The sequence below is a fragment of the Dermacentor albipictus genome, chromosome 1, assembly GCF_038994185.2.
Source record: "Dermacentor albipictus isolate Rhodes 1998 colony chromosome 1, USDA_Dalb.pri_finalv2, whole genome shotgun sequence".
Lineage (NCBI taxonomy): Eukaryota > Metazoa > Arthropoda > Arachnida > Ixodida > Ixodidae > Dermacentor > Dermacentor albipictus.
Genome location: NC_091821.1, coordinates 47,708,790 through 47,721,218, shown reverse-complemented (window position 1 = coordinate 47,721,218; position 12,429 = coordinate 47,708,790). Strand labels below are relative to the sequence as shown.

The 12,429-nt window shown below is 45.9% G+C and overlaps 1 protein-coding gene across 1 annotated transcript in view; it reads left to right on the top strand.

The window, feature by feature from the left end:
* Positions 1–3,393: 3,393 nt before the first annotated feature.
* LOC135905816 (LIM/homeobox protein Lhx9-like) overlaps positions 3,394–12,429 on the top strand; it is a 67,321-nt gene continuing 58,285 nt past the window's right edge. Inside the window, exon 1 of the mRNA XM_065436865.2 lies at positions 3,394–3,940. The gene's annotated coding sequence lies outside the window, so the exon portion shown is untranslated. The remainder of the gene's footprint in view (positions 3,941–12,429) is intronic.

The window sequence follows — 12,429 nt, the reverse complement described above, 5'->3', positions numbered from 1 at the left end:
GTTGACGGGTGGAGGCAACGCCCCTCCCGTAATGAACGAGACAGTCGTTCCAGCCGAAGAACGCCGGGTTTATTCACGCTCGGAAATAGAAAGAAAAGATAAGGGGAGAGGGAAGGTGTTACAGAAAGAGTGCGCACATGCGCACTGAAGGAAATAGCTTGCTTGTCATGTTCATGGGTTACCGCAGCTACCCTGCTTTGTCGAAAATGGCTAGGAGTGGCCTTTACGAAGTCTTTTGCTTTCTGAATCGGTTAGGCAGACGACGCCTCGTGTGATGACTGTTGTAGCGAGGAGTCTCTTCAACACCGTCTTTGTGACCGTCATCGCTACCATATACCGCGGCGATCCCTCGCAGTCGCGATAGCGCGCTTGGACCAAAAAAACATTAAAAGAGGGAACCATTTTAGAATGCCGACATCACAAGCCATCGCCGCTGAGGCCGACGAGGGCTCTGTTGCAGTTTTTAAAGGCAGCAGAATTCGACAAGCGTCTGTAGCCTGAACTGATGTTTACAGTGCTACAAGCGGTACTTTGCTGTGCGGTGATTGTATGCAGTGACAGGGACCGACTGTAACTGTATATCTGTGCTCGCTTTATTTCTGTATCTCTTCTTTCTTGTCACTTTACCGCACCCTCCCATCTCTCCCAAGCATATGGTAACAAACGAGACCTTCCCTTCTGGTTAACCTCCCTGTCTTTCCCCTTGATTCTGTCTCTCTCTCTCTCTCTCCCCTTTTTTTTCTGATTACTGGTATATCTAAGCTCCTTACTCCTGGACATAATTGGAATCCTTCCAAAACACGGCTCCAGGGGCGTTACTGCATATACCACTATAAGTCGCGATCCGAAGAACCGGGGGTAATACAAAAGGGACTAATTTCGGCTATATTATTTCGTGGGCTGAAAACGTGCAGGAGTATGAATGGTATATTTTCTTAAATACGAAGAAGTCTCATACAGAAGAGTCCGGCAGATATAGAGCTGTTGGGCACCAAAGAAACATTACCCTTGCTTTTGTTTTCTCTAATAAAAAGAAACAATAAAAAACGAATGGTACTTTTTCCTTTTTTTTAGGTATGTGCGGCTTCATAAAATAAATAAGCGATTGGCAAGATGTAATCTGGCGAACGACGACCAAAACTTGCAATGACTTTAATCTTGAGAGGAACTTTTTCAGAGCTCGGCATAGTTCCTTCGACGCGTGAACAGAAGACCATGTTGCTTTCTTCCGGAGCCAGTTGAAGTACGCAAATCAATACAAATAGAGAAATAGAGAACGCGCCCATTTTGCAAATGGTCACCAACGCATCACAGTGTTTGAATCAATTTGAAATAGCGTTATTCGATGCAACGAAACCGGGGCGGCCGTGTCAACCAGCGGTGCAGAACAGTGGCGTAGCCAGAAATTTTGTTCGGGGGGGGCTACGCCACTGGCCCAATATTATATATATATATATATATATATATATATATATATATATATATATATATATATATATATATATATATATATATATATATATATATATGTAGCTGCCCGTTGCAGCTCAGCCTCCTCCTTAAGAGGTAGCTTTAGCTCGGGTGCTCCTATTTAAGTGCATGTAGAAGGTGAATTCGTTTTTCCCAGCAACCACTTTACCAAATTTGAGGAGGTTTCTTGCATTTAAAAGAAAAAGTTTAATTCTAGTGACTACTGGCTTCGAAGGTTTCATTTAGGTGGTCAATTATATATTAAAAATTGGCCAAAATTGAACATTTTCCGAAAACGAAACTATAAAGTTTAAAACTCCGTGACTCAACAATGAAAAATGATATCACAATTCTGTGAATTGCATCTAATAGTACATCTACAGGGGACAAAATAGATATGTTACACATGAATCTAAAAAAAATTTAGTATTGTGGAAGTACGGCTTTTGCAGAACCCTTGTACACAACGTAACCAATTCACGTAAGATACAAATTGACACAGCAAACTTGTCCGCTTTGACTGTTATAATAAATGCCGTTTACAGAACCACAATATCTGTTCTTCATGTATTGCTATTAGTTTGTAAACGTCGTGCCTATTTTTTCAAACTTTCGAATTTTCCAAGATATTTTAAACAAAATTCAGGCCCTAAATCGAAGTTCTGTTTCCAACAGACACTAGGATTCAACTGTCTCTCTCAAATGCGACCAATTTCAATAAAAGCGATTAGCAGGATTATCTCAGAAAAGCGTTTCTGCGTTTTATAAGTATTTGAATAGGCCGCGTCCGATTGGGCCCGAGCTAAAGCTTCCTCTTAAACAATTTATCGAGGGATCAAATACATGAATAATAACTGCATTGTCATTGCCAAAGATGCTGCAAATGAATTCTTGAAAGCTACGCACTGTAAATACAAGTAAAATATGTATGTTTTCATAAAATATTATACTCGTATGTGCCAAAAATTGTGCCCAACATAATTGACGTCAATGCTTCCATGTTTTTTGTCTATTTATTAAGTAAAGAAAATATCACACGAACTTTAGAACTATATCAGTTCGAAACCAGGAAAGCAGTGCATGCCGCTGATATGAAAAATTAAAAGGCAATGAACTGAACAAGTTGAGGACAAATATGTTAATGAAACTTTGTCATTCAAGAACCGTGCTTACATTCTTGTATATATGCAATGGCCAGTGAGAAATCTCAATTACGCTGTCGTTTGTTCCAATTTATTACGCAGGAGTAGCTGAAAATCTAAAGCACAACTTTGGAAATGTCAATGCACCTTTCACATCAAGAGCTTATGAGATTTATACCCATAAAATTTCGCAATTGATATCCATGCGCTCCATAGAGTCCGTGGCCTCAGTGAGATGCCGCGGCGAGCCCGCTCACCATCAAAGCGCCCTTGAAACTTTGTGCTCGGATGGGACTGCTTGGCGTTATGTGACTCCCGGTGTATGGGCGTTGCCACGAAATCCAGCCCGAGTTCGCAATCTTCGCGGTTAAATGTCTGTTCGAGCGTCAAAAAGACATTCTAGACAAAATCCAGAGTGATTTCCGGCGCCGGGGGTCGCTTTGGTCGGCGGTGCATGGACAGCACGAAAAAATTTCGGGGGGGGCTGAAGCCCCATAAGCCCCCCCCCTGGCTACGCCCCTGGTGCAGAAGAAGAAGTGCGGACAGGCCTGAAAGTACACTGACACGGACGTGCCAGAGGAGGGAGATAAACATAACCACAGTCGGGGTTTGTGCACGCAGAAAAGGCCGCGTACTAACAGACAGGCAGGCACGCACACGCGCGCGCGCGCCGAGAAATGAAGTGGTGGCATATGCAGTCTGCACCCTCCCCATCCGAGTGCAGGGAAAAGAGGGCCTCCCCCTCGGCCCTGCAAGTCGGGTGGGGGTGCAGCAGCAAGCAAGCAGCCGCAGGAGCAGAAAAGCAGCGGCGGGCGCAAGAACCTCGAAAAGCGGCAGCGCGCGCACGGAGCCGCTCTCCGCGCGCCAAGTGGGCGGGGGCCCCGTGACGAGAGTCCCTCCTTCGCGGCTCCCGCGGCCCCACCGGCAGGCGGTGCTTGGGCCGAGCGCGCCGGCGGGATTTTATTCGCGACCAGGGCGCTGCCGCGGCCGCTTCTCCCGACTCGCGCGGCCGCCTCGCTGGATCCGCCGCTGCTGCCGTCTGCTGCTGCTGCCTCCGCCAGCGCTCGCTCTCCCGTTCCGCCGTGTTACTGCTGGTGGTGTGGGATTCGCCTCTCATTTTGCCTACCCATCCCCTCCGCGCAGCTGACACCCATCATCGGCATCGATCGCCGAGCGTTCTTCTCTCCGCCCCGGACTTTCGCCGGACAGGCCTCGGTGTCGTCGTGTGCCGCGCGGTGCGCGTACGGAGACTGCGACGAGCGCATCGTCGGCCCCGACGTTCGCTGTGCCGCGACGCAAGGGGGAAGCGCTGGATACTTCGCCCCAAGGTGGGCACTGCATTGGATATTGATTGCGATGCTCGGATGTTGTCGCTGTGCTTGGTTTCGCGCCGCTCGAGGGACAAACGAGGCAAGCACGGAGGCACGGGCGTTCATCAACGATGTCTCGTCGGTGCGCGCTTGGTCGTGTCGCTTGTCTCTTTTGTTCCTCGCTTTTCGTCGCCTCTTTCATCCCCGCCGACGTTGCACCAAGTGCTATAAATCCGCGAAGTTGAGATGTGCGCAAGCGCTCACTAACAGCTGTTACAGAGCGCTTGTCTTTCTCACCTTTCAAATGCTTCACGACCGAACGATCTAGCTGTAAGTCAAGGTAAGCTTTCGCTTCCGTCTTTATTTTTATTTATTCAGTTTTCTTCTTATTTAAGTTTATTTTGTCCTCTACCTCCCTTGTCCCGCCCTTACAGACAGATGGAGCAGAACGGTATTGCGGCTACCGAAGCCTTTCAACCGCGCTCTCCACTGAAGTTTGGTAGAGGGCGAACATTCGTACTCGTACTTGCTCCGCATTGAACATTTACGCGCTCTTTCCACGAGCGTGGTGTAGGCGTACGCTGTTAAGGGGCGAGCGCATAGAGGACGCAACCATACATCGTTGAAGGCATCAAGCGTTCAGTTCTGCGGAAAGACAAAAGCTTTGTGCGCTTATATAGACGAATAAACAGTTGGAGCTTCACTGCTTTCGACACCCTGACGAAACGCTATAGCCTTCCCTGCGAATCAGGATGTTTTCTAATGCTCCTCCGAATTCATGTATTTTTCGAGAACCGAACGTTCGCCCAAAACAACACGACACAGTGTTGACGTTGTAAAGCCGACTAACAGCGAACATTCATTTGTTGCGAAGTTGGAATTTCACATGTGTATGATGACCTCAGGGCCAAATCACTTTCCCCAAAACTATACATGTGCCCTTTAGGTGTCATTTCAAAATGCATAGCTTTTTTTTCGTCGATGACATCAATGTCACTAAGGCACAGGATCATGCTTGCCCCCGTTGCGTTCTATAGGCATATATTTAGCCGTATTACAACGCGCACGTAAGGCGTGCATGCTAAAGTGCATGCTCATGCACGCTGTGAACGCCATGTATCGAACAGCGCGCTCTGCGTAGTATAGGTGTCTGTAAGCTTTGGGTAAAATGATCTTGCAGTTTCCGGGCTACAGCTCTGGTGTGCACGACGAAGAGCAGTTGCCGCACCTTCTTGCGTACATACGCTTCAATCCGTCAACTTGAACACCCGTCGTCGTACGAGACATTTTAGCCGTGATGCGCTAAACGGATAGCTAAACGCACATAGCGTCCGCGCAGCAATGACCTTATCGTGCATAATAGACATACACAATAGACTATTTGGTAAAAGCGTTTGTACAAGTTTATGTCTCACTTTTACCTAATGCGCACCTGTCAGTCAGACGGGGATGGCCTTTGTTGCTCATTCATTACCTTTCCGGGCATCGCGGGTGATGACCGAACCTGAAATCTGTGCCAGTCGCAAAGGACTTTGATGTATGATTACAGTCTGTCTTAGACCGGTTACCTTGGTTGCCATTTCAGTGGCTATCATGACCAGTGACTAGACCCTATACGAGAGAACAGTCACTTGCATGCGAAACCAGCTTTGCGCGCGTCAGCGCCCATCCGGGCATATGCGTGCGCCCGTTGGTATCGTAATTTTCATGCCGTCTGTACATTAATGATGTACTCTGCTCATGTCAAGGATCCCGCATTGTGCGAGGTGAAAATGGCGTAACGGTAATTATAATTAGAGCTCTGAAAAATGTAATGCATCCGGCCCTCTGCTACGGTGTTTCCATGCGGGCGGCTCTTAATTTCATTTACCGTGTTGCAACGTCTCGTAAAGCGTGTGAGCATCAACGGAGACCTCTGTACAAAGCACGACTGTGGGACGGAACCAAGCACCAGAATTGACAAAGCTTTCGGATCATAAGATCTGTTGCTGGCTGGTCGGCCGCATTCATTAATAATATGCTGGCTGTCAGTATCGGTTCTTACGAAATTAACTAACATATGAACTTTTCGCGAACACGGACCCAGTTTTCCATCATGTTTAACAGCGGTCGCACATGGGCCTCCCTCTTCGCTTTCGCATGGTTTCTCTTCAAAAATAAAATGTTTGTTCTGAACTTGGAGCATGGTAACTGACGAGGGCGTATGCAATAGAGGGAATACAGTATATTTGTAGATTGGATGTAGCATGCCCGGCTGCCACAGATATCGGTGATCAGGAAGACATGACCTGTGCAATCCGTTGACATCTACGCGGCAAGAATAAGCAAGAAGATAAAGGGTGAAAACAAGCAAAAAAGATGTAATAGGTGACTGACACTGGGCGTTTCGTAAATTAGGTAGTGATACGAAATTACAAAGTGACCATTCGCACTCTTCCCCTAAACAAAAGAACGCTTCAATCATTTTTGCGCCTTTCACATCTAGTCTGCAACATCTTATTTCGTATTGTTAGGGATAACCGCAAATGGCACGCATTAGAAATATTCAAGTCAGAACAGCCTACAGCGTGCGGCGCTTCACTGGGTTGGAAAAAAAAAGAAAGAATAATGACTGCTGCTAAATTTACGCGCTTTATTCATCTCTAGTCGCGCTTCTACGTACTTCGCTATCTCGTGATGCATCAACAGCTGCATGCTTACCAAAGTGTGAGGTGAACAGCTTTTATCCGTCGCCCTCTACCTGCTCCGCATAACAACGTTTAAACCCTGCGGCTTTTAGTTAAGGTACAGTCATAAAAACCACTCAGCATGTACCGTTACCACCCTATGCCGATTTTGGTGCCACCCCTTCCATACGTTAACGGTACACATGCGCGCGCACGAACTGCGTGTATATGTGCCGTGCAAGCACGGTAGCAGTTTAGCGGTGCTGTGGTAATCAAGGTAACTTAATTGCGGGGTTTAGCGTCCGGAAACTGCACAGCGTGCTATGAGGCCTGGACGCCGCATAGTGGAGGACTCTGGATTAACTTGGCGTTCCAGTTACTCTTTTAATAAACCGCTGTTTTATGCTTTGAAGCACAAAAGTAGCTGGAACGCCAATGCATTTTGTCGGACACTTTGAAAATTAATATGTCGCAACTGGTGCTGTCCAGAGAATTCGTTTCAAGTGGATGCGCCGTGCGAACTCAGCGGCTATAATTCGTAGATTCAAAGGTGTGGCGTAAAGTAATTAATTGAAAAGTCAGTTAGCGTAATTATGCTAATCATTCAATGGAATATTTTGATTTCTCGTAAAAGTAATGGCCGCCTCATCGAGTAATTTATATCAAGGGTTACAGTTGTGATATCTGCCATAAGCAAACTTTAGGAAATTTGGTGCAACTAAAAAAAAAAGAAAGAACACCCTGTATACACACACGCGCGTGTTTCTGCATTGCGCCCCCACCGGAATTGCCCGGAATGGCACCTGGGACTTCGTGCTGCAGAGCAGCGGCGCGCCTTCACCCCTAAGCCACAGTGGCGGGTAAAGGTGGCAATGGTTCGCTAAATATTTACATGAAAAAGCATATTTAACAAATGATAAAAGGAAGCTTTGGTACAGCACACGCCTCTTGCTCAGCGGAATGACGAGATATGACGAGCCTATGGAGGCGACTGCGTTGCCTATTCCACATGGGCGCTCCTGACTCCTTGATGAAGGCTGTTGGGCTTTATAGATTGGCCTTCTTCGAAGGGTGAGACAAAATTAAGAGCAAGAATAAACAACGGCCGAAAATAAGAAAACGAGTGCTCTTTATTGTCTGTTTCTCCTCGTACGCTGTCTTTTACTGCGCTTAATTTCGTCTCAGCTCCGGCCTCGGTTTTCTTTTTTTTCTTTTTTCGCTCTAACGAAAAACTACGGCACTGGTACCACGCATTCGAAGGTTGTCGATAATTTGGCTGACGAGGCTGTGCAACAGTGCGCTGCCAATAAGGAGTTTTATTAAGAGGAGCGCGAGAGCATAGAATATGCTTTAAATGTGGCCGCAAGGAAAACTACGCGGAAAGAATGGACAAAAAGAAAGCGAGTTGGGGCTCTTAGAGTTGACGTCCGCTTAGTTTTTCTTGCGCCAGAACCACATTTCAAACATGGATCAACTATAGCCCAACATCGCATCCTGCTTATAACATGTGCTGAGGGCCACGGCTGCCAGCATGCGCCGGATATTAACCCCAAAGGGTCATAAAGTTTGAGAACAGCATTTCTACTTCACGTTCCAACCGCAAAGGTTTAGTGACCGAAGCGCGCCAAGCCATATTTTGTCAAGTTCGCAATGCCATATCCGCTGGCCTTATACGGAAAAAAAGAAGGATGTCATGTTGCCATGAAACATTTATTATTTCTTTATTGTATACATGGTGCTAGCATTTGTCGCTCCTGATATTTCCCTCCGAGTCGGGATCGCGTACGTCCAATTGTTTGAACCAAGGCTATCTACTATATTAATGTTGCTGTGGATTTTTTTGTGAAAACAGGTCCCCTTAAACTTGGGAACGGCCAGAATCGTTGAATGATTCAGGCCACACCTAATTAATGAAGTTTCAGCAGCTTGAGTGCAATCGTCGAGTGATTCTCTCTGCTCGTACATTGTTAGCCAGCGGAGACGAGTTCAAGTGAGAGGCTCGATGCAGCGTGTGCATCAGTTGCGCCGTTGAACGCGCCTTACACTGGAACATTCAAGGCCATACTTCCACGCTTCGATATGAAGAATCATTCGAAAGAGCTGGGTTATGTATACGTATGTCCAGCTGGGTGCTTTTTATGTTTTTTTTTTCGTGCTCACGATAGTCTCTCATCAGCGGCCCGCACTTCCTCTGTTGTCTCCGTCACTGCCATACTGACTGGCCAGCGTCGGCTCTTCAGCGGCTTGCCGTTTAGAGCACAACAATGTCATATTTAGGGCGGCGCCACCAAGCGAAGATTACGTCGTCAGTATATATTCACGCGTTTAGACGCCCTAACGTGCTTGCCGCATTGTGAACACTCCTCGCGCCCGAAGGACATATAGTCAGTATGCGTGTTTCTTCGCGCAGCCATGCACTGCGAGCCCACTGAGAATGCGAAAAAAGTCGGTGAAATCCAGCGCAAGTCTCGCGTTCTGAAGCCGCACTTGTGGGTCGGCACCTGGGGTCGAACGCATGTCCCTTAATCTATACGCACACATCAGCAACCCTCTACGTGCATTGCGCGATGTGGAGCGCGAGAAAAAAAAAAAAGCATCCTCGTTTGCGCATTGCATTTCGGGAGCAACAGCAAACACTGCGCTCATGCAGAAATAGCTGACGCTTTCCAAACGTTGAGAAATCAGAGTGACTGCTGTCTGCGCAGTCATCGACGAGCAGGTGAATGTTCACCGTGAAGTGGCGGACAGATAAGTACTCAATAGCTCCGCGAAAAGAACAGCGATCATCGGAGTTCTCACAGGACCCCGACAGTCGACAAGTCTCTCTCATCTCTGCATCCTTATAATGACTACAGCGAAGGCGACATCTAGGGAATCGGCGTGAGTCCCGTAGCCTGCCGCATGCCATGGCCTTCCGGAAGTTTATGTTTGCAGTTACGGCTGGCTGTTTTACCGCGTAATCGCAATGCTTCCCAGTCACCTTGACGCGCAGATGTATGGAAACCTTCACGTAGTGTATGGTTCCCATACATGAAATAAAGAAGCATTTTTACGCTTAGGCCTAGTTCCGTGTGTGAGATAGACCGACAGTTTTTTTTTTTCAATTTGCTTCCCTCGTGTGACTACTTACGAGGCTTTGTATGGCTATGGACCGCTGCAAGACATACCTATAGATCGTATATTGATGTAGCTTGCTATGGGGGAGCTATTGAGAGTATGTTTCTTCGGACATATAATTATTAATATTATTAGTATTCAGACGCATTTCTGGTTATCCTCGCTGCCTTCTCTCTTTATTTCCTCTTCCTCCTCCTTCTGACACACTATCAGAGTCTTTAAGTATCACCCGTGACATGTAGCAAAGTCCTATGCTTCTTGAGCTGTTTTACTCTCAGAGGCATACATTATTTGCACAAAAATGACAGAATAGTTGACTAACTAACAAATATTGCCAACGAGCATGTAAACTAATTACTTTGCGCAACGTGTTGCAAATTAAGAATTCTAGCCGGTGACATTTAAAGTCATATCCACTTGGAACGAATTCTGAGGATGTCCCCAGCTTCAAGATATTGGTTCTCAAAGTGTGCCACGAAATGCATTGGTGTTGAACCAACTTTTCAGCTATAATGCACAATGATGCGTTTTGTTAATCAAAAAGTAAGTGGAACAACAGTCCATTTTTGCGTCACGGTGTAACTGCACTTATCTAAAAATTGGTGTTGGTTTCAAAATTCGTTCGAAGTGGATGTGCTTTGAAATGAACTGAGATGACTGGCTTTAATTTGTACATTGCAACATGTGCGCTAAAGTAATTACTTGAGAAGTTAATTAGTTTAATTTTGTCAATTAGTTGATTGTACGTATTGCCTCCCAGTGTAAGTTACGTGCGCCTCTTCGAGCATTCCCGCTCAATAAGTACGTTTGTTCCAAATGCCACAGGGGATTTTTAAAAAATCATGTGAATGTTTAAAATAACACCCGGTATATCCTGGTTTGTTTTATTCTTTTTAGTTCTGACGCTTTAAAGGCCACCTGCTCTTCAAACGTACACTATATTATTTCCCGGAATTGTGCATTCATGTGACCACCTTCATTTTGTTGGAGCGCTGAAGGTCACCTGTGCAGCGTTGTAAAACTTTCACGGGATGCTTTAGTTCGCTTTTATTATGTTATCTGAGCAAAAAAAGTTCTAGAAAAATGCAACATACAGATGCGTCGCAACGTATATTGGTGGTTCTCAAACACATTAAAGCAGCTATGTGAATTAATGCGCAGCGTTGAAGCTGTTCAGGAAACTCAAGAGAATGTGACATTCTGTGTGCCTGTATACAAGGTGTTTCATGCACACTGTGCCAAGGGATTTACAAAAAAAAAAAAGAATAGAGTGGTTAGCCGCAGCTGAATGAAACTAATGGCATATGGTTTGCCGTCATTTTTTTTAATTTTTCGCCTAATTAGCGAATTATTTAAGATGAATTATGCAAAATGTTTGATATTCACTTAAGGGCCAAGTGAATTTCGTTGTGTTGTAGAGGGGGTTCGGAAACGACCGATCCAGTTTTTTGTGGCAATCTACGTGCTGTGTGACAATTTTTTTTTTCGGCGTTTAAAGAAAGCTCACGAAATATGAAATAAAACCACGTGACTGCGCTCGTGCTCCATCGTATTGCAGCGCTCTCAACTGTGGGTCGAGCCTGTCGCTTATAAGGGACGACGGCGCTTCCTTTTCCGTGTGCCACCGCCAAAGATGCTGACGCGCTGTAAAGTCGATGCCTGGAGCCGCGGCCGCTCACTTCGCCGCGGTCCGCGCGCGCGGTTCTTTCGCACGACGCGCGGTTGAGAGCGCTGCAATACGATAGCGCACGAGCGCAGTCACGTGGTTTCATTTCATATTTCGTGGGATTTCCTTAAACGCCGAAAGGAATCGCCACGCAGCATGTACACCCGTGAGCAAAAGTATACGGACCATAGTGTCACCGAAAAAACTAAATTTCTTTGTAACTAACATGCATAAAGTGAAATTGTCGAGTACACTGGGAAGTTGACGACGCCAAGTTTGGACTGCAGTGCTCAATTTCAAGTTGCATTCACAGGCAGAGGAAAAAATCGGCCTTATCAGGCAATGCCTGCCTCGTATACTTTTGCTCACGGCTGCACGTTGCCACAAAAAAAATTGGATGGTCGTTTCTGGACTCCCTCTACAGAGAGAGAGAGAAAGAAGGGATGAAGGAAAGGCAGGAAGCTTAACCAGATTGAGTTCAGTTTTCTACCCTACACGTGGGGATGGGGGATGGGGGAGTGAAACCCCTTCTACAACGCAACGAAACGCACTTCGCCCTTAAGGGGAACATTAAAGATTTTGCATAATTCATCATAGTTAATTAACTAATTAAGCGGGATGCAAAAAAATACCATAAGGAGCGCCACATGACGGCAAACCATATGCCGTTGCTGTGGCTAACCACATCTTTTTTTTTTTTAATCCTTGGCACAAGTTACGTGAAGCACCCTGCATAGTCGGAGTAAGCGATTGGCGCACCTTGGACCTCAAACGCCTTATAATTGGACCTCAAACGCCTTATAAGATACAAAATCACTCAGCCCGCATGAAAGAGTTCAGCATAATGCCTCTGAAGACCAGTGTCAGAGGAATGGTCAGTCTGTCGGGAGAAAGAGGAAGACAGGAACAGTGAACGTTGTGGAATTCATCATCATCATCATCATCATCATCATCATCATCATCATCATCATCATCATCATCATCGATATTATTATTATTATTATTATTATTATTATTATTATTATTATTATTATTATTATTATTATTATTATTATTAT